Source organism: Helianthus annuus, chromosome 13 (genome assembly GCF_002127325.2).
Source record: "Helianthus annuus cultivar XRQ/B chromosome 13, HanXRQr2.0-SUNRISE, whole genome shotgun sequence".
Taxonomy (NCBI): domain Eukaryota; kingdom Viridiplantae; phylum Streptophyta; class Magnoliopsida; order Asterales; family Asteraceae; genus Helianthus; species Helianthus annuus.
Window position 1 is genome coordinate 7,254,206 of NC_035445.2, and position 24,281 is coordinate 7,278,486.

General features: G+C 37.2%; 1 pseudogene; it reads right to left on the reverse strand.

Moving 5' to 3' along the window:
* Positions 1–2,052: 2,052 nt before the first annotated feature.
* LOC110897375 lies at positions 2,053–6,999 on the reverse strand (annotated as a pseudogene).
* Between the last annotated feature and the right edge of the window lie 17,282 nt (positions 7,000–24,281).

A 24,281-nucleotide genomic window follows, 5' to 3' on the forward strand; every position in this document is an offset into this window, starting at 1 on the left:
CCTTCTTATCGGAACAGTACCAGAGGTGTATCGGATATAAACAGGGAGATCTCCATCTTTAACCAAATCTGGGTTTAGTAGCATGGAGCATTAAACTGGGCCCAAGCCCAATACATTTGAAACAAATTAACAGGCCCAAGACGAGGGAGCCCATTGGGTGACCCTCGTCATCAATCACTAGTATTACTATCGGCAGTGTCATGATTTATACCAATTAGATTTAGATAAGTAGAATGGAGATTTTTAGAATGAATAACAACACAGCACCACTAACCTAAAGTCCCAAATTGATTTCAAAAAGGTTTTTTTTTTCCTTTTCTTTTAAACGACTTGATCGCAGAGTGCATAGGAGCCCGTATTGACTGAGGAATGATTCATTTCAAAGCAAAATCGAAAAATAGCACAACGCGTGAAATACTACAAACAAACCTTCTTTATAGGTTAAAAAAACTTCAAATACAAGAATCAGATGCCAATCACAAGGATTTGTAAAACAAAGTTTTCAGGATAAATTTACAAATATGATGCGTATATATTTAGATCAAAGCTAGAAGGGATTGAAGACAAATTAAAACCAATATGTTGAGAGATGGTAACACCAAAAAAAAAATAATCAAAAGTTGTCACGATTAATTTATAAAAATGCTGCATATATTTGAACATAAGCCCACGAGAGAAAGCCATGAGTAGCCCAGTAATATTTGAACATAAGCCCACGAGAGAAACCCATTAGTAGACCATTAATATTTGAATAATGAACATTGCACAATCTTAAAAACAAAATAAAAAACCCATATTTTTATTTATTACCATTACCATATTATAAATTAGGAAAATGTTTGTGCATTATGGCTTGTACTTCAAGCATAGGGAGTCTTCAAAAAAAAAATTTCATTTTTCATTTCTAACCCAAAGGTTTTATTTTTTGCATTTTAACCTTTTTGTTTTTTTTTTTACTTTTAACACAAAAGTTTTCATCCTTTGCAATTTAACCCCAACACATTTTTATTTTCAACTTTGATCCACGTATTTTTCATCTTTTTCAAATTTTTCGTTTTACGATTTGTTATACTTTTGCGAGTAAACACGTCGTAACGTACGTGTGGGTTTCAAAGTTTCTTCGACTATTTTTTCCTGTTTGACAGGACCGTCACAATGCGTCTATTTTTCCCTGTTTGATAGGTTCGTCGCAACGCGCGTGGTATTAGATCGACTTAGTTATTCTTTTCTATTTTTACATTTCAGTCTTATTTCTTCGCATTAACATGTCGCAATTGGCATACGGTTCAACGATTTTACGTATGCTTTTCATTTGGTGTTATTTTTCCTTTTTATTATTTTCTTTTAACGAGATTTTACGGTATTGTTGGTCGCTGGTAGTTGTGTAGCATTAGTGCTACTTGGCACGGTGTATGCCCCCTCCCCCGCAACGCAGGGGCCCTTAATACTAGTTTTTATAAATAAACAAACCTAGGTTTATTAAGGAATATAAACTTTTTATAACAAAACTTTTTGGTGTTTTTTTTCCTAAAAATGCTATTTTTTTAATGTTATATTACCTGGGTTAAAAAAATGAAATCTTTTACATTCGAAAAAAAATATTATTTTCAAAATGTAAGAGAGACCGGTTTCTTAGTATAAACTAGAAATAATGGTTTTTAATAATCTCAATTATTTGTCTTGCCTAACAATAGTCTCAACTACAAAAATAACTATTAATAGCCCCACCTTTTAACTTGTTGCCGGGCATTAACAAATAGTTGTAATTATTAAAATCCATTATTATTGGTTATGTAAATTTTGACTTTTACTAGTGGATTTTATTAGTTTTTAATAATAGAATTATGTTCCATTGCTACAAACCGGATTTCATTATATTATTGAGCGAACCAAGATTTATATAACACATTTTTTTTCTTTTAGTAAATCGAATTATATTAAAATTGACATATCTTTTATACATTCTATACCAATTACCACCATAGTTTCAATGTTTACATATTTAATGCACAAACCAACACCTAAAAAGATAATTCAACTAGATATCACCACATAAATTATAAATTATAGGTCTTCTTGTTACTCAAATGACATTACATAGTTTAAAGTGACGAATATAACGGTACACCAGGTAAAGGTCTTTTTGTTACTCAAATGACATTACACAGTTTAAAGTGACGAATATAATGGTACACCAGGTAAAGAATATCCTGCATCTGCCGCGAAAATGTTTCCTGTAATATAACCTGAAGATTCACGGATCAGAAACCGAACAAGTGTCGTCATGGTTGGGTCAATTTTCCCAAACTCCTTCATCGGCATTGTTTTAAAAGCCACATTCTTGATCCATTTCTTTTGCATGAGTTCCTTTGTAATCTCAGATTCAAAAAGTCCTGGAGCTATCGAGTTTACCCTTATTTTATGTTTTCCAAGTTCCATTGCCATTACCTATAGGATATATTCAACAAGTTAATAATGATAAATCAAAATCTTTAGACAACATTCCCACATATGCATGTTGATCAAGCCTTGAAAATAAGGTGAATCGGGTCATTTTGTTCTGGTCAAAGCGGGTCATTAATTATAGAACCGGATAAAGTTATAAAAATAGGTGCACCTCTTGTATATAGAAAATGTACCAAAATAGGTACACCTCTTATATATACTTATATAGCTAAATTAAAGTTATAAAAAATAAGTGGTAACAAGTAATACAAGTAGGAGTTTAAATTTTACTTTTGTCATGGTATCAACGGCTGCTTTTGAAGAAATATAAGCAACAAGTCCAAGATGATGAGTACGATTAAGAGCAGCAGTAGAAGAGATGTTGATTATCGATCCTCCTTGACCGAAAGCACGCATATTAACGCAGACATACTTCGAAACCAACCATGATCCTCTTACATTTGTTTTAAAAGTATGATCCCAATTTTCTTGTGACGTATCCAACGAACTTTGTCGAGTACCTAAATAGACAATGGAATTTATACGTCGAAATAGGTAGATGGATAATTGTATTATGCTTTCTCTATTGTCTATGGCAGCTTGTGTTTGAGTAGAGGAAATGAGGAATAGACAAAAGCAAGACTTTGTATACATAGTCATATTTTGTTAGTGATCCTACTCTCTATATTAAAGGTTTTTTTTTTTAATCATATCTTGTTATAAATTGTAAACATATATGTATTTCTTAGCCTTAGAATAAATGGGTACCAAGGCTAGAAAGTAATTTTGACCATCTATTTATTAATCAAGGGCTAAGATTAAATGAGTGAAATTGAAGAAAAAAAAGGAGGCGCGTGGGTTTGTGTAGGGGCATTCTAGTAAATCCAAGTCAATAGTTTCTTTCTCCTCCAATTCCCCTCATTTTTAAACATTAATAATTCTTTCATACGACATTATTTTTTTTTATTATAAAAATTGCACCAAAAAAGAGCTTTTTTAAATCTTTAAAACGGTTATACTATTGCTATATTTTCGAAATTTTTTTTCGAAAACCCAGTTGCGTAAAACGCAATGGACAAAAAACGTAAAAAATGATTTTTTTTTCTAAAATGCAATGGACAAAAAACACAAAGAAATGTCTTATTTCTAAAACGCAATGACCAGAAAACACAAAGAAATGTTTTTTTTCTAAAACGCAATGACCTAAAAACACAAAAGAAAGTGTTCTTTCTAAAACGCAATGGACTGAAAACACATAAAAATGTGTTTTACCTAAAATGCAATGGACTAAAAACACTTCAAAATGTGTTTTTCTATAACACAATGGACCAAAAAACAAATAAAATTATTTTTTTTTCTAAAACACAATGGCCTAAAAACACAAAATAAAGTGTTCTATCTAAAACGCAATCGATTAAAAACACAAAAAATGTGTTTTTACCTAAAACACAATAGACTAAAAACACTTCAAAATGTGTTTTTTTTAAAACACATTGGACCAAAAAACACATAAAAATGTGTTTTCCTAAAACGCAATAGATAAATACACAAAAGAAAGTGTTTTTTTTTTCTAAAACGCAGTGGACTAAAACACAATAAAATGTAACAATGGACTGAAAATACAAAAAAAAAAAGCAGTGTTTTTTCATTACTTTAAAAAACGCAATGACTCAATTCAAAAACCAATATCGTAAAAATGCAATTAAAAAATTTCTTATATAGATCGAAGCCGAATTCTTCAAATTTCTTCAACGATTGACAAAATTTGAATGTTATAAACACTTATCAGCGATCGAATCGAACGAATAAAATGATTCGCTTAAAAATCACGGGAAAAAATGAGATATTGTATGAAATTAAACTGAGTTTCTTCAAAAAAGTTGAAGAACACATTGATTGGGTGTTTGAATCATTGATTGGTGACGAAAATCGCACTATAATGTAGTGATTATTGAGATAGAAAGTAAAGAAAAGGTTGAAGATGGCGGGTTTTTGAAGTTACAGTTGAGATAGAAAGTAAAGAAAAGATTGATGATGGCGGGTTTTGAAAATGGCAGGTTTTTGAAGTTACAGAGAAAAGAAGGGATGGGATTGGATAAAATTGACTAAAATACACTTTCTCTTTATTTTAAATTTTGCTAGATGTCATAATTCTATTGCTTTATATCCTTCCTAGCCAAAATAAACTTCCTATTTGATTCTCTCCTGTATTTTTAAATCAATTTCAAATCCTCAATTTATTAAAACTTTTTGTCTACATTTAACCTTACTAATTGTTAGATTATCGATTAGGGGTTGCAAAATGCACTCCCATTTTTACTTTTCATACCTCCTTTCTAAAAATATCATTTTAAAAACTTGTCATGTTTCACCCCTATACAAATATTTATATTTAAAATTTTTTTTCCCAAAAGTTTAAAAAACCGTTTTTTGTAGGAAAAAAATAATAAAGTTTTTTTTTATTAATCTTTCTTTTTTCATAACAATTATTTTTAAATATTAAAATTATAAACTTTTCACTAAATAAAATGAATCTTGGTTTGAAAGACACTTTCTGACTAGTATTTTATTATATTTTCATTCATAAACAGGCTTTACGAATTGAAAATTAATGTTTTTTTATGAAAAGAAAAGATAAACTTATTTTTTGAAAAAAAAACCCGTTGATTTTATGTATTTAACCCTAAAACATCACTTTTATTCTTTTATTTCATAGTTTAGTTGTCTTACCTCTTTTAATTTTATTTTTATTATTATTATTATATTATTATTATTATTATTATTAAAATGTTTTTATATAATGATTAACAGTTCTATATATTAAAAATACAAAACGTTTTTCCTTTCTTCAAAAGAAAACAATTACAGCACTAGCTTATATCTATTTATTAAACCAAGCGTGTCAATGAATAAATAAATAAGTAGGTAGTATAATAATTTTATTAAACTAAGAGTTCAGTTAGTGCCTTAGAATTGAAACTAAAACAGACACATCAAGCAAAAAAATTAAATTAAATGGACTTACTTCAATTTAAAACATTTGTCTTTTAATAAGAAACAACTTTTCTTTTTTAAGTTAAAAAACGTTTCAGAATACAAATATTAATAATAACAAAAAGACTGAAAAAGATATTATAGAAACCAAAAAAGAGTTGAATAGTGTTAATACGAAAGTTTAGGGAGGAGGTACGTTTAGTAAAAAAAGAAGTGCATCTAGCAACACCCTATTGATTATTAATGGATCAGATTATTCGATCTATTTTTAGATTGTTGATCATTAGTTGATTATGTGTTTGAATGCTTGATTATTTGTAAATTAAAACAATTGTTAGATTTTTCTAAATTTGTGTGGTAGAAGATTCATCTTCTAAGACTTTAGAATATCTAAGTTCGTGTGGTACTAGATTCATCTTCTAAGACTTTAGAATATCTAAATTTATGTGGTACTAGATTCATCTTCTAAGACTTTAGAATATCTTGAAAACCCGTAGAGTGCAACTGTAAATCTTCTAAGAATTCCGAATGTATTGAAAACCCGTAAACTCGTAGAGAGCTAGGGATTTTTATTTCTATTTAAGATTGACGTATTCTATTATATGTTTGAAATTTAACTTGGTTTTATCTTTTAATTGTATGACCAATCCCACCGATAATATTTAGTGATAGACATGGCCGGCCCTGAGGGTGGGCGGGAAGGACCACCGGCCAGAGCCCGATATTTCGAAGGGCACGGTATTCTAAAAAAATCCGATATGTATATATACAAAAAAATTAATTAATAGGGTATACCCATACAAACACGGCCACTTACAAAACTATTTTTATGGTTTATATTAGTTATTAGCCCATTGACATTAAGTTTAGACCTTTAGTGAGCTCAATACTCAATTTCGTTAAGGCCTAAAGGCACGTTTTTTCAAGCTCGAACATGCTACACGAATTCTCAGGGCCGGCCCTGGTGATAGATTACAAACTTCCAAACTTTTTTTACCCATGAAAAAAAATCCATTAGCAATGGATGTTTCCACTACCAGTTACCTTATCTTCTTACATTCTATTATTAATCTTAAAAAATGTATCCTAGTTAGTTATTATATACCTGTAATACCAGCATTGTTGATTAAAGCATCTATACGGCCAAAAGCATCCCAAGCCTTGCGAACAGATGCTTCGATGGATGGCTGGACCGTCGGCACTGACATCCAGCTGCACAGCCATCGCCAATACACCACTTGGGTTAGTGTGACAATCGGCGATTCCAAAACTATTAATTTCATCACACAAAGCCTTGAGGCGGTGGATTCTACGGGCTGCAGCAATGATCTTACAACCAGACTTGGCCAAGTCGATACACAATTCCCAACCGATGCCAGAAGATGCGCCTGTAACCATCACGATCTTGTCTTTGAGGTCTTGCCATGATTCATGTTTGGAGGTTGCAACATGTTGCGAAGAAACCGCCATTGATGGTCTTCCAAATTCTGATAACAAGGATAAGTAAACTAGAATATTGTGTCCTTTAAATATGGATAAACTCAAAAGTCCATCATATGATTCATATCATTTGAACTGTACGGATTCACAAGAACCAAACAAAGTTATACTATATAGTTTTTAAAAACTATAACTTATTCAAATTAATTCATATTAACTTTTTAATGAAAATAAATAAATCCTTTTAGCTACTACCACGCTAATGTTTTTAAATAATAAAATATAAAATAATTAATATATAATTCATTATCTCTGTTAAGATATCATTAGTTAATAATATAAAATTAATTATTACGTAGTAGGGCTGTAAACGAACCGAACGTTCAGCAAACAATTCATGAACTGTTCGGCGGGAAGTTCGTTTATGTTCGTTCGTTTAATAAACGAACGAACTTGAACAGAGGTCTCGTTCGTTCGATTGTGTTTCTAAACGTTCGGCAAGGTGTTCATGAAACATTCGTTGATTTGCGTTCGTTTACGTTCGTATGTTTGTGTTTTAATTGAAGATCTTTGTACTTTCTTATATTTTATTTGTATTTTTTATATTATTAAACTTTTATTTATTTTATTACCCTAACAATTAAACTAGAAAACCCACTTTCACCTTGTTTATGCATCATTTCCCTTTTATTTCTCATTATTTACATTGGCGAATACAATCGACATTCGTTCCACAATAAGGGATTCAAGTTCGAGTGCTACTCTCTGGGCCATCTATCTTTATCCTTCGTCGCGTTCGCCAAATTTATTTGTGTTCGTGAACCGTTCGCGAACACACTCATTTCTTTAATGAATGAACACGAACATAAAATCTCGTTCGGTAAGTGTTCATGAATCATTGATGAACACATTTATTTTCTTAACGAACGAACACGAACAAAGCCTTATTCGTGTTCCTTCGGTTCGTTTACAGCACTATTACATAGTTCATTATTATCATGTAAGGTGTCTATTATACAAAGGGAACACACTTACGTTTCTCTACTTTTAGTCATGTAAGGTGTGTATTATAGAAAGGGATCACACTTACGTTTCTCTACTTTTAGTAGTTTAGGTTTTAGTAGGTCATTTGGATTTCTTTCATGGAAATACACACAAGTAGATAAATCTTCAGCTCGATCCAGAATACAAATCAAACTTTGATTATGAGTTTTAAAAACCGGACAATTAAGAATCAAGTACCGATCCTGAATTTCAGTAACAAGAGCAAACAAATGTAGCAAAACTGCAACGAAAATACAACAATAGAAGAATTATTAAGAACATCCGTAATGGTTGATGCCCCCTAAGGGGTCCTTTCTGTGAGTTTAACGGTTCAAGTCTTACAATGGAATAATACAGTGGCAGATCTAGAAGAAAAATTTAAGGATATCTCAAACTTTTTTACGTACGGCCGCCACTAAGAATTCAATGGCTCATAGCGGCCCTGTGCGGCTAGTAAAAATGGGCCCTAAAAATTTTCTTTTACCTAGTGAAGGGGTATGGTCCTAAATCTCGCACCATGCTTGGGCACGAGTGACCATAACCCGGTTCATTGCCCCTACTGACAAGGATTCACCTGTGGTCATGCATGCACGCGCAAACGCATGTGGTTGTCCTAATCGAAGAAGGAGAAGACTAACCTTGTGTATGAAAATGGGTTTTCGTCACCACAAGGGATGCGGTAACCACTGCGGTTACCGCACGTAGCAATGTGGCCCAAAACCGCGTCCTGTAGTCCCATAAGTGGCACTACCACTTTTGACTTCAGTGACAAAGTGTAACACCCCAAAATTAAATTCGTTAGCATGTTGCCATGTTTAATAAAATGAGATACAATAACTAAGTTAATAAACCTAGTTAAATGCCTATTAGATAAGCTAAATGATGAAACTTGTGGCATATATGATAGTAAGTTAAACTTGAGGGACTTAGAGTGCCAAACTTGGAAGTTAATTTATTAAAACAAAAATCTAACACACACAAGGTGCGTGTGTGCGTGAGAATGATCAGGAACAAGGGGAAACCCTTGTTCTTCAACTACTTACAAGAACTCAAAAATTGAACCTGATTTGAGAAGAAATCGAATGCATAAGGCTAGGTACAACTTAATCTAAGTGAATTGATCATAAGGTAAGTTCCAATTTATGATTTGATCATCTTGTATGAAGTGGGTTATTGATTAATCCACGAATTGGTATGAAATTAAGCGTGATTATGTGTTAGAATCGTTATATAAAACGTGTATTATGTATGATTCCAACTAATTTGATGATTTAAGAAGAAACCCACAATTTTGAATGAAGTAGCGACATGGGTGTTCTACCCATGTCCAATCCTTGTTTGATGTATTTGTTACTAGCTTGAAATGGGTTTTGTGATGTTAGTTTAGGGTGAATTGTAAGAATGGAATGTGATTTTGAACACTCTTTTGGTGATTAGAATTTAGAAGTTAATGGCTATGCTTGAACTAGTTGTAAACTATGCATAGTAGATTGTACGCACACCAAGTGTTTGATAAAATGACTAGGTGAAGCTAGAAGGTGAAATTGTATGAAAATTGTAAGTTTGCATGTATAGAAAGCGGTTGTGATAAAAGTAGTAGTTTACTAACTTGAAAAATATGCTTTAGATGGAACTCGTATACGAATTCGGGTTGAAAGTATATGTTGGTCAAATTTATGCATTAGGAGCTTGTACCTTGTGCTTGAATGGTGTAATGCTCACCTTGTATTAGATGTGCTTGAATCAAGGTGATTAAGAGCGAAGGTGTATGATATGTGAAAGTATATGTAAGCGAATGTGTATGCGAGTATGATTATGTGATCATGTGGTTGTAAGTACTTTAGCATCATAAGTACGAAATGTACATAGTGTCGTATGGTAGGTGCTAAATTAATATGTGTTTTATGCGTTAACATGATGGATCGCATGAGTCTAGAAAGATGTGGTTTTGGATGTATGCTTTATGATTATTAGACTTGATCATGAAAGTCAAATGTGAGTTACGCTTTTGATATGATCATTATATGTGAAATCGTGTACACTAACAAGGATGTGATTGCGGTAACATGAAAGCATTAGGGATCATGTGGACGTGGACTCAAGCACGAAAGACTAACGGGTCAAGAGGGGACGAGGAAGCCAATGCGAAAATGGACGCTCCAGGTAAGTGATTCCGTAATCACTTCTTAGTTATTTATGTAAAGTTATATGCAACTTAACTAGGTATGGTAATTGAGGTCGAATAGGAACAAATGGTATGATATCGATGAAGTATTAAACGGATCTCAGCTTTGATCCGAGCAAGGTATGCGTGATTAAGAATCGTAACTAGGTGGTAGGATTGGTTACTTATGCCAGGTAGTGCTTTGTTGTTAATAATGGGGCAAGTTGACTAAAACGCCCTTGGTGGGGAGTTCGGGTAAACGACCTTAAAAGTCATCTAGAAGTGAGTTATTCGATTAGAGTAATGTCTTGGTTAAGTATGAAAGCGAAGTATAGGGTTATGTATGTTATAGACCTTTTAATGTATAAATGCCCATAACGGGTCGAATAATTCATAAGTGAATAATAAGCCAAGAGCGTGTAAGACAAGAATTTCCTTGATCCGGATGTTGGGTTTTAGGTTCTTATGATAAATGGTGAATTTACAAGCATGTAGAAAGGAACGGGAGGTTAAACGAGTAAACGGGTTGAAAGTTATGCGAATTTTAGTTTATGCGAACGACGAAACAACACAGCAGGAAAATGAATAAACGAGGAGCCGTCGCCGACGCCCAGAAGGGCCGTCGCCGACGGCATGTGGGAATTGGATCCTGGCCGACGGCCTATCTATCTGGCTACGGGAAAGTTTGGGCGACGGATGTTTTAAGAAGCCGTCGCCGACGGGTCCCCACCCCGTCGCCGACGGGCTGTCTAGCCCACTTCTCCGTTTTGCTTAATTTTGTATTTCTAAGCGATCCGTAACGCATCCCGATGATTCGTAAGTTTCTTATGAGCATATTGGGATGCACATATGTGGATAAGCAAGTTTGTGTGTTCGTATGTATATATATATGTATGTAGAAGTTATGTAAGTAGGTGTTAGGTATATGCATATGTTTATTTATAACTCCAAGAGTACGCATGTGGTGGGATATGTAGTTATGCTTAATGATATGTATGAGTGTATGTACGTATGTCTAGTTGTAGGAAGGGTATGTAAGTATGTAGTTGTGTATGTAGGTATGTATAAGGGTATGTACGAGTGTATGTACGTTTGTAGATGTATAGGCATGTGGGTATGTAAGTACATATATGTGCATGATTTAGACACATTGAGGACTAACGTTAATATTGGTGTACCTTGAGGATGATAAGTAATGCAGGTACATTTATGAAGCCTCGCCAGGAAATGAATACGCAGACGGAATGCTTGAAATTTGATAAAGAACGAGAAGTGAAGCGTATGTGAATGATCATGTTTATACATTGTGTGCTAATGTTCTGAATGTATGTGGTGAATGCAGGTGGTACGTGTCACGGAGGATCAACAAGGAATATAGATCAAGGATCGAGTCACTTGAGGGATTGTACGGGGCTGTCTGAGGATGTAATTTATTGTACATAAGCTATCAATTATTTTATTATTAAGTCAGTTTGTTGTATTTAATATAAAAGAGTTATTTTAAAAAGTGAACTTCAAGTAAGAAGCATGGTTTATAATGTAAGAAATTTTATGGCAAGGACTTCCGCTGCGACTTTCGTCAATTACATGTTAGGGCGTTACAAGTTGGTATCAGAGCCCTGGTTTGAGAGAATCAAGTACAAGAAAGTAAGTACTTGAACTCAAACTTGTGTGCTCTTATGATAAGGAACCCGTACAATCCAGGACTCGATCAAGGCCTAAAGGCAAAAGCAAATGTAAGTATGTATTAGCTTATGTAATTGAAGGAAATTAATAGTATGTTATGTGAAGGGTAAGCGCAATTGTTTGGAAGGGATGATCCGCGGATGCGGTCTAGGACCGACATCAAGGCAAGTAATAAGGCGAATTGACCCCAGGTACGTAAACCTAACGTGTGGGCATATGAAATGGTATAATTAAGCAAGTGAAAGAAAATTTTTAGCAAAATATAATAACGACATAATAAATAAGTTGAAAAGGTTACACGAGCCGAAACTAAATTCTTCGACATAAGGTGGCAATTACACGAAGGCACGAAACTAGTACGTGGAATGTGTACCTGGCCAGTACACAAGAAACGTATGACGTTCGTGAGACCGTGATAATTATTACAGGTATGTCTGATAGAGTTTGGTAGCAGCTAGGCGTGTGGGTGAAATGGGTAGTAAGACTCTCGGGGGATTGAGAGTACCTTGTAGGAATGAAAGATGTGAATGCAATGCTTGAATCCGCGAGACGGATTCAAGGAATGAAAGATGTGAATGCAATGCTTGAATCCGCGAGACGGATTCAAGGAATGAAATATGCGAATGCAATGCTTGAATCCGCGAGACGGATTCAAGGAATGAAAGATAAGAATGATGCAAATCCCTTGCGGATTTGGTTATGATAGCGAATGCTATGATAAGCTATGCAAGTCGACAGGTTCAAGTTGAACAAGTCGAGTAAGGATAAGGTACCATCCGTTTAGAATGGGTGGTCGCGAATGCAATAACAAATGTATGAAGTTCAATCCGTTATACGGATAGAACGAAAGATTTATGTTGAAAGCAATTAACCCGATGTGACCGGGTCGTAAGTGGTATGCTTGAATCTCATTATGAGAGTATATGCCATTACCCATTTAATTGGGTAATCGAATGCGTAAAAGAAATAAAAGCATATAAGTGAATGGAATTAAAATGTTGGAATTATAAGCGAAATAAGTATTATGACTAACTTTTAAAACGGGAAGGGCAAGTGTTTGCAAGAAAACACTGAAACGGTGAAGCGATGGGATCGCAAGCATGTCTGAATTGAAAAGGGGTACAAACATGTACTCCGATACGCATGTATATACATGTATATAATAAGAAATAAGTGGCAGTTTGACCTTGAAAAGTCAAACTGCAGAAGCTAAGAAATAATTTAATTTCCAACCGTAGGACTGCTAGAAGAAAGGAAGTGTGTAGAATAGTACACCCAATGAGTTATAGAATTACGAAATAATGGTTATGTGTCTACCCGTCAAGAACGTGTCAAATAATAAGAATGATATATTGAGTTATGGCCATGTATTGACCCGTTATGAATAGGTCTAGCACACTAATGCCTTACGAAGGAATTGAGAAAGTATTAAAATATAAATAAGGCGATGTGATAAACATCATATATGAATGAAATCGAATGGAATGTGTAAACCCCTAATTTATAATGAGATTGGCAGGAATCACAATGCGATAAAACTACCTAGGATGGCTAAAGAATGCCCATGAATGAAAGCTTATGATACCGATGGACAAGATCAGGCCTATTAAGTTATGGATTCATGAAGGAGCAAGTCAACTCGGGTTGTTACACGTTGGTTTGTTCCAAATTAGCGAGGTTAGTAAATGGTTTAACTTGAGAATGTTAAATAGAAAGTCACAAATTGAATAATACTTTTATGTGAATTGGTGGTAGTGACCCTGGATGCTCGTAACTGTGGAAATTTTGATGGAAATTATGAGAAGGGAAGTATCGTTAAGAAATGCTAACTCTGATGCTCGGCTTGTTGGCCAAGTTCATTTGAACAAAATGAAAGATGGCATATGATGAATGAGTAGTATAAAGTAAATCGATTTATTTTGATTAGCAAATATATGAATATGATATGCTTAAATAGGGAATTAGAAACAAGCCGCATACTTAGGTTTGTACGATTAATAATTGTATACAATTGAAATAAATCCAATGAATGAAACGCTAGTGATGGTATGCGCTAGGAGCTAGCATTATAAAGTAAAAGACACTAATAAGAGCTCTGGAGCAGAATCTGACATAAGTATTGTGGATGAACAACTAGAAAGGGGTAAGAGTAGAATTGGTTTGGTAAGAACGAGCAAGGTTTCGGGGACGAAACCTTCTTTAAGGGGGGTAGACTTGTAACACCCCAAAATTCGAATTATTAAATTCGTTAGCATGTTGCCATGTTTAATAAAATGAGATACAATAACTAAGTTAATAAACCTAGTTAAATGCCTATTAGATAAGCTAAATGATGAAACTTGTGGCATATATGATAGTAAGTTAAAACTTGAGGGACTTAGAGTGCCAAACTTGGAAGTTAATTTATTAAAACAAAAATCTAACACACACAAGGTGCGTGTGTGCGTGAGAATGATCAGGAACAAGGGGAAACCCTTGTTCTTCAACTACTTACAAGAACTCAAAAATTGAACCTGATTTGAGAAGAAATCGAATGCATAAGGCTAGGTACAACTTAATCTAAGTGAATTGATCATAAGGTAAGTTCCAATTTATGATTTGATCATCTTGTATGAAGTGGGTTATTGATTAATCCACGAATTGGTATGAAATTAAGCGTGATTATGTGTTAGAATCGTTATATAAAACGTGTATTATGTATGATTCCAACTAATTTGATGATTTAAGAAGAAACCCACAATTTTGAATGAAGTAGCGACATGGGTGTTCTACCCATGTCCAATCCTTGTTTGATGTATTTGTTACTAGCTTGAAATGGGTTTTGTGATGTTAGTTTAGGGTGAATTGTAAGAATGGAATGTGATTTTGAACACTCTTTTGGTGATTAGAATTTAGAAGTTAATGGCTATGCTTGAACTAGTTGTAAACTATGCATAGTAGATTGTACGCACACCAAGTGTTTGATAAAATGACTAGGTGAAGCTAGAAGGTGAAATTGTATGAAAATTGTAAGTTTGCATGTATAGAAAGCGGTTGTGATAAAAGTAGTAGTTTACTAACTTGAAAAATATGCTTTAGATGGAACTCGTATACGAATTCGGGTTGAAAGTATATGTTGGTCAAATTTATGCATTAGGAGCTTGTACCTTGTGCTTGAATGGTGTAATGCTCACCTTGTATTAGATGTGCTTGAATCAAGGTGATTAAGAGCGAAGGTGTATGATATGTGAAAGTATATGTAAGCGAATGTGTATGCGAGTATGATTATGTGATCATGTGGTTGTAAGTACTTTAGCATCATAAGTACGAAATGTACATAGTGTCGTATGGTAGGTGCTAAATTAATATGTGTTTTATGCGTTAACATGATGGATCGCATGAGTCTAGAAAGATGTGGTTTTGGATGTATGCTTTATGATTATTAGACTTGATCATGAAAGTCAAATGTGAGTTACGCTTTTGATATGATCATTATATGTGAAATCGTGTACACTAACAAGGATGTGATTGCGGTAACATGAAAGCATTAGGGATCATGTGGACGTGGACTCAAGCACGAAAGACTAACGGGTCAAGAGGGGACGAGGAAGCCAATGCGAAAATGGACGCTCAAGGTAAGTGATTCCGTAATCACTTCTTAGTTATTTATGTAAAGTTATATGCAACTTAACTAGGTATGGTAATTGAGGTCGAATAGGAACAAATGGTATGATATCGATGAAGTATTAAACGGATCTCAGCTTTGATCCGAGCAAGGTATGCGTGATTAAGAATCGTAACTAGGTGGTAGGATTGGTTACTTATGCCAGGTAGTGCTTTGTTGTTAATAATGGGGCAAGTTGACTAAAACGCCCTTGGTGGGGAGTTCGGGTAAACGACCTTAAAAGTCATCTAGAAGTGAGTTATTCGATTAGAGTAATGTCTTGGTTAAGTATGAAAGCGAAGTATAGGGTTATGTATGTTATAGACCTTTTAATGTATAAATGCCCATAACGGGTCGAATAATTCATAAGTGAATAATAAGCCAAGAGCGTGTAAGACAAGAATTTCCTTGATCCGGATGTTGGGTTTTAGGTTCTTATGATAAATGGTGAATTTACAAGCATGTAGAAAGGAACGGGAGGTTAAACGGGTAAACGGGTTGAAAGTTATGCGAATTTTAGTTTATGCGAACGACGAAACAACACAGCAGGAAAATGAATAAACGAGGAGCCGTCGCCGACGCCCAGAAGGGCCGTCGCCGACGGCATGTGGGAATTGGATCCTGGCCGACGGCCAAAGTTTGGGCGACGGATGTTTTAAGAAGCCGTCGCCGACGGGTCCCCACCCCGTCGCCGACGGGCTGTCTAGCCCACTTCTCCGTTTTGCTTAATTTTGTATTTCTAAGCGATCCGTAACGCATCCCGATGATTCGTAAGTTTCTTATGAGCATATTGGGATGCACATATGTGGATAAGCAAGTTTGTGTGTTCGTATGTATTTATATATGTATGTAGAAGTTATGTAAGTAGGTGTGTAGGTATATGCATATGTTTATTTATAACTCCAAGAGTACGCATGTGGTGGGATATGTAGTTATGCTTAATGATATGTATGAGTGTATGTCCGTATGTCTAGTTGTAGGAAGGGTATGTAAGTATGTAGTTGTGTATGTAGGTATGTATAAGGGTATGTACGAGTGTATGTACGTTTGTAGATGTATAGGCATGTGGGTATGTAAGTACATATATGTGCATGATTTAGACACATTGAGGACTAACGTTAATATTGGTGTACCTTGAGGATGATAAGTAATGCAGGTACATTTATGAAGCCTCGCCAGGAAATGAATACGCAGACGGAATGCTTGAAATTTGATAAAGAACGAGAAGTGAAGCGTATGTGAATGATCATGTTTATACATTGTGTGCTAATGTTCTGAATGTATGTGGTGAATGCAGGTGGTACGTGTCACGGAGGATCAACAAGGAATATAGATCAAGGATCGAGTCACTTGAGGGATTGTACGGGGCTGTCTGAGGATGTAATTTATTGTACATAAGCTATCAATTATTTTATTATTAAGTCAGTTTGTTGTATTTAATATAAAAGAGTTATTTTAAAAAGTGAACTTCAAGTAAGAAGCATGGTTTATAATGTAAGAAATTTTATGGCAAGGACTTCCGCTGCGACTTTCGTCAATTACATGTTAGGGCGTTACACAAAGCCAACAACTGGTCTGTCCGGGCACTGATGGCGGTCAGCTGCCCAGGCCACATGCATGAAAAGCTGGCAGATGGACTGACAGCTGCAGCAAGACGTGACATCACTTCAGGAAGTGTCCAACACTTCCGTGAATTGCGCTCCTGACACACCTGCAAAAGGCTACGCGTTGTCGGTTTAGCAACTCAATTACCATCCTCCACTCTTCGGCTATAAATACCCATTCCGGACCAGGTTTGAGGTAACGCTAATCTGCTCTCTCTCTCTCTCTTATATTACTCAAACACACACTTTGCTCTCAAGCAAATACTGATTCTCATGCCGGAGAGTGGTAACAAGGAACACCCCAACCCCATCCTCCTTGTTACGAGTCACGGTGTGTTTCCTTGTGCAGGAGACACATTAGAGGGCGGCCCGACCATTGATCTCGGAAAGAAGGGATTAACCCTACTTGACGAGACTAGTGACTTAACCCTCCCGGTTAACCACTATTTCATCATTGGTGCCCACCGCTACTCTTAGCACTTTTTCCTCTCTTCTTTCTTAAAGATCATGTCGGACCATCTGATTCCTACCCCGGGGGAAACCATGGCCACACTAAACGCAGGGCAAATGGGGAACACTCCCCCTAGCCAACTAATAGGCCACGTCAACACATCCACACATGCGGGTAATCCCCCCACGTATGTGCCGGACTTTCCGTAGTTCGCATCAATGCTGCCACCAGGACTTGGCCCTCACTCCTGGTACTTGCAACAACAGGCTTTGTTAAACACAGCCTACGTACAGGCATGCGCAAACACACAGCCACCCGGAGGGCCCACATCGGGCTCATTCACACCAGCACCTCGTGTTCTACAATAAGAGGAGCACGCGACAATGCATCCCGCATCCCGGGATAGGTGCAAACCGCATGGACCCTCCTATGTGAGTGTCCGTACGCTCGATGAAGGGGATTCCACTTACGGATCCCGAGCCAGAGCCTCAGTGCATGCGTGCCTTGGCCCACACAGAGAGTATAGGCGAGAATCGGCTACTCGTCGAGGGTCCGGAGTATTAAGCCGCCTTGGCCCGCATCCCAACGACGGAACATATGACAGAACCGACCCAGACGACTATACGTACCGCGGGGATTCCCAGACGATGTACAGCCAATCCGGGGACTACGACTACTATACCCCGACTCAACCCTGCACAACATATGATCGCGCTGTAAAGCACGATCATCGATCGGTCTACAGACTGAAGTCAGCAGCTGGCAGCTCCAAGTTCACAGAGGAGATTGCCTTGGCCCCACTCGCGAGGGCCAAACTTCCGCCCAGTGTGGGCAAATATAATGGCTCGTTGGATCCCAATGACCATATGGCTATTTTCATCAGCGTCGTTCTCGTCGGTGGCTGGTCGCACCCACTGTGGTGCCATTTATTTGTTCAGACCCTCACGGGAACCGCGAGGGCCTGGTTCGATTCCTTGCCAGTGGGCTCACTAGCATCATTTGAAGACTTGCAAGAAAAATTTCTTGCACACTTTAGCCAGCAGCAACGTCATGAACGCGATACATCAGACGTCATGAACATCTCGCCCGGGATAACGAGAGCCTGGAGGCTCTCATTACCCGATACAACGAAGAGTGCCTCGATATTGGCGGGGTACTCGATGCGCTGGCGCGCGGTCAATTCATCAGAGCAGTTAATAATGATGAAATGATTATAACCATTTCTGGCAAGGACGGCTTGCCAAAAAAATGGGACGAGGTCATGACGGCAGTAAAGACGTATGCCCAAATAGAGTGGTCCTTGAAGCCCAACGCAAACAAGGACCGCCTTCCTGCTGCGGAAGGGCAATCTACCAGACAAGAGCCCAAGCGCAACAACAACAACAAGCGCAACAAGAGTACGTGTAATCGCGAACACGACTCCAAATCCTACGCTCTGCGTGGGACCCAAACGGACGCCAGAACAACGATAAATGCCCAGAGAGACCAAAGGGCATCAAAGAAAGGGCCTCGGGAGCGCAACTGGACCAAGCTCACCAAGTCACCAAGGGACGTCCTTATTATAGAAGGAAGTAACTTGAAACCTGCCCTAACAATGAAGTGCAAAAAAGGGCAGGAACCCAGTCAGTACTGTGAATACCACAAAGATAGTGGTCACACTACTAACGACTGTATCAGTCTCCGGCTGGAGATTGAGCGAGCCCTGAAGGAGGGGAAGCTGCAACACATGTTGTCAAATGTGCCAAAGCAAACTAAGCGCATCACTCCTCATGATGAGGGCACCTCTAGTGGCAAGAAAGCCACGTATATGGCAACTACCCACATGATCAGTGGGGGCTATAGACAACCGCACAAGATGGCAAGGAGGGGGGATGACGACTGGCGCGACGAACAGGTCGTTTTTCCCAGAGTTCGAGGCGGACCGCGCGACAGGCGCGCTGTTGTAATTACCGGCTACTTGGCACACTACTGCATCGAGCGTCTATTTATAGACCCGTGCAACACCTCCGACATCATATATGAACAATGTTTTAATCAGTTCGATCAGGAGTACAAAGATCGGTTGCAGCCGGTCGACTACCCTTTGGCTGGGTTTGTAGGGGAAACGGTGTTCCCCCTTGGCCAAATTACATTTCCCGTGCGCCTAACAAACAGAAGACACACGCGGACGGATGAGGTTAATTTTATGCTTCTCCCCCACAACTCCAGATATGACGTAATTCTCGGCAGAGAAGCAAAGGGCGACTTCAACATGATCACATCCACCCCCACTCAGCAATCGGCTTTCCAACCAAAACGGGGATTGCGATCATTTATGCATGCCGCGAAGTCATGTCTACGGACGAAATGCGTCCGTCTAAATCGGCAAGGCCGACCCCCAACATAGAACAGGAAAAGTGGGTACTTAATGCGAAGTACCATGACCAAACGGTCACCTTGTGTCATGCCCTGTCAAACAATATAAAGGCGCACCTGAAGCAGCTACTCTTCAGGAACAAAGACGTATTCGCATGGACTCCTTCAGATATGACAGGAGTCCCGTGCGAGATAGCGCAGCATTGCTTACGTTTCTCTATTTTTAGTAGTTTAGGTTTTAGTAGGTCATTTAAATTTCTCTTATGGAAATACAGACGAGTAGATAAATCTACAGCTCGATCCAGAATACAAATCAAACTTTGATTATGAGTTTAAAAAACCGGACATTTAAGAATCAAGTACCGATCCTGAATTTCAGTAACAGGAGCAAACAAATGTAGCTGATAAAGCAACAAGAGTATGACAGGTGGAAGGTACAGGATCAACTCCAAAAGACAGCTCCAAGGATGGCTCTCTTGCTATCTCACTTAATACACATACTTTTATCCTCAAATCAAGTTCTTATGCTCACGCTGGAGGGTGGTTACATGGAGAAACCCCCCTATTCTCCTCCTTGTGACGAGCTTCACGGTGTGTTGATTGTTTTATAGGATCGTTGCAGCTATATATCGAGCTCAGAAGAAGATTAACCTTATTTGGACGAGACACTAACCACAAGCTAATCTCTGGATTAACTTGGTGTTTCTTCATTGGCGCCCACCAATTTTTTATAATCACCTTTTCATCTTCTTTCTAAGTTTTGTTAGATCTCATGGCAGATCAGAGCATTCCATTTTCACCCGTCGGACTATTCTCTCAAACAGGCCAGGTTGCAGACACGCGCACATCCAAAACCACCCGAATGATGAGTACGTCGAGGGTGAATACATAGAAGTTGGCGACATGTACGCGAGTGGGACTCGCCCCATTCCCAACATGACCCCAACGAGCCATGGCGTAGGACCATCGACGCCATTAGAATCACTATTGCCGGAATGGGAGACTCTCACTTCTTTGTTTATAGAAAGTCAAGCCACACAGAATGCTATGTATGCCCAGTTATGTGCACAACAAGGGCAAACACCGTTTCAAGCGTAACAGATTCCAATGGAAACTCCTATGCCAAGGCAGCTGGATTATAACTCTCCTCATCCATGAATGCGAGGCAATTGAAAGCCCTGCATCGTAAACATCAGATGAGCTGTGGTTGTTGTACACAGATGTAGCTTCAAATGAAGATGATGCAGGCGCAAGATTGAGGTTAGTCAGCTTGGAAAAACATGAGTTCACATATGCAATCTGGTTGGACTTCAATAACATGAATAACGAAGGAGAGTATGAGGCGTTCTTGGTTGGTTTGTGCCTAGCAATCAAGATGAGGGCAAAGAATCTTCAAGCGCATGTTGACTCCCTACTAGTGGCGTGGTAGATCAATGGCTTGTGTGGTGCGAAGGGCGAGGTTATGGCACTCTACCTTGAGCAGGCCAAAGAGCTGATTCAAAAGTTTCAGTCTTTCAAGGTTATTCACATCAACCGAAGTGACAACAAACCGGCAGATGCACTGAGCAAGTTGGCTTCAACAACCTTTCAGCACTTGGCGAAGGACGTTCGAATCGAGGTACTTAAAAATCCTTTAGTACCGCTGCGCCAAGTCAACGTGATTGAATTGGGGTCACCTTCATGGATGATGCCTATCATTTAATACTTAAGAGCGGGTGATCCTTCTTGATAACAAAGGGTAAGCAAGAAAGATTCAACATAAGGCTTTGTTCTATCATATGGATGGAGGAATTTTATACTGAAGATCATATTTGGGTCCACTACAGAAGCCCCACCTCCTCCACCCCCAGCCTCCGCCCCCTACCGTCGCTGGGTTCTGACGGCCACCGTCAACCGTCCTTAACATCCATCTTCAACTAAACTCAATTCTAATCCAAATTAGGTATTTCCTAGTCTTACTTGGTAATTTTCCTATTGTTTAAGCCTTATGGCTTATGCAAAATTGAAAACTTATAATTGTTTAATTGCAAATTCCAATCGATTATTGTTTTCATTTTGTTATAGTTATGTACAATTGGTTATAGCCTTTTAGGGTTTATGTGCAATTGATTTAAGGGTCATGTTTAATTTTACATGTCTTCTAAAATTAGGGAATCTGGAAGCTGAAAGATGAAAAAACAAACATTTATTAGTAATCTTTTTAAACGAAAATTCCAAGAAAATGATGATTTGGGTCAAACTCCCTGTTCAAATATTGTTGATGATATGCAAGAAAATGAAGATATTGGTCCAAGTTCAAACAATGATTTTGAAATGCAAGAAAATGAAGATATCGGTCAACTCCAAGTCCAATTGTTATTTCGGCTTCAAGTCCTTCAACACGAAATAAAATCGATTTGAATGATCTTCCTTCGGATCCCTCCGATAGACCACCCATTACTAGTTATCATCCTAATCAAATAGACGACATAAGAAGAACGTATCTTGTTAAAAAGGCTTTTCAACCACAAGGTCATGGCTTTAAATGGAAAAGCTATTCTAGTGGCCGGAGACGTTTTAATGTAAAATGGTTTGACAAATATCATTGGTTGGAGTATAACACTAAACCAGAAAAAGCCTATTGTTTATGTTGTTACTTGTTTAATGAAAGTGTTGGGAATAAAGGTGGAAGAGGGACTATTGTAAGTGGAGGCTTTTGTAGTTGGAGTAAACCGGGTGTCTCAAAAGAACATGTTGGGTTAGTTAACAGTTTACATAATAATGCAGCGCAAAAATGTGAAAATCTCTTGAACTAAAAGCGATCCTATGATGTGAATGAAAAAAGGCTTAACAAGGGAAAAGGATTGGAAATCGGTATAAAGGGTTCTGTTCATAGTGCTGGATTTTTTTTAGAAAATAGCTTACCATTTCGTGGTCATGACGAATCTGAAAAGTCTCTTTATAAAGGTATCTTTCTTTCGGTTTTAAAGTTGATTAGTGTGAACAACCCGGATATTGGTAACTACACTTTAGGGAAGGCCAAAAAGAATAATAAGTTGACGGCTCCATCGATTCAGAAACAGATTATCGATTACTATGCGAAAGAAGTAACCAAAATGCTTTGATAACCAAAAAAAGAGTCAGGACTTGTTAAAAGCGTCTCATTTGATAAGCGGGCAAAACAAGCTTTGAATCATCTAAGGAAAAATGGGTTTGAACAAAATGTTGGCAAAAGTGACATATTTGTAACACCCCGAAATCGGGATTGGTAATTAAACCATGTTAATACTAAAGAGCGGGTAAAATGTCGTTAGTGGTAAAGATTAACCCGGTAAATATTAGGATTTAAATAAATAAACCTAATATTAGATAAAGAGAAAACTTCCGTTTTGCTCCCTGTGGTTTGGTCAATTTAACGGTTTTGCTCCAAACCTTTAAAAATAGCCATTTTACTCCCTGATGTTACGGTTTTTTGCCAGTTTGCTCCCCGCCTCTAACTCCATCCAAATTGTTTGTTTTTCCATTTTGCTCCCCGTAGGGAGCAAACTGGCAACAAAACCAAAACATCAGGGAGTAAAATGGCTATTTTTAAAGGTTTGGGGCAAAACCGTTAAAGTGACCAAACCACAGGGAGCAAAACGAAAGTTTACTCTTAGATAAAAGAGAATAAAAGCTTTGAGGAAATCAAGTTCATAAAAGGCCCTAGTTAACGAAACTTAAAATGAAACGGGTCATGATTTCCCCAAACCCACTAAGTTAACTAGGAGTGATTAACCTAGTTAGTAAAGTGTAAATAAGTAATAAAACATGGAGTTGTAGCTCTAAATAATTAGAGTTAAACTTGAGGGACCAAAACCGTAAAAAGGAAACAAGAATTTTAATTAATAAAATTATTAACACAACACACACTTAGTGTGTGTGTGTGTGCATCGATCTCCAGGAGACAAAAGAGGGTGAAACCCTAGTTTCCTCCAAATCTTCAAATTAAAGGATCAATCGAAGGCCAAATTCGGATTTGAAAGTATATAAACGATCACCAAGTCAAGGGGATCATAAGGTATGTCGAAATTTATGATTTGGTGACATTTTGAGATTTTGATAATCATGCATGAATGAGATTCTTGTATGAAAATTTAATGTTTTAGTGAAATTGATGTGAGTATAAGATTAGAAACAAAACCCTAGGTGCAAACTTGTTGAATTTGTGCCATAAACTAGTGATTAGTCAACTAATCAAGCATGAGCTAAGTGGGTTTTGTAATATAATGATGTTAGTGCCTAACTAGTGATTAGAATCATCATATTTGATAGTAAATGCAAGGTACTTAAACAAATTTCAAGTTTGAGAACTTAACCATACATGATTCGAAATGGGTCTTGAATGTAGTGATGAAATTGGTAATTTTGTTCATATAAATAGATAAATGAAATTGTGTTATATACTAGATCATATGAAGAAACTTGATTTTATTAAGG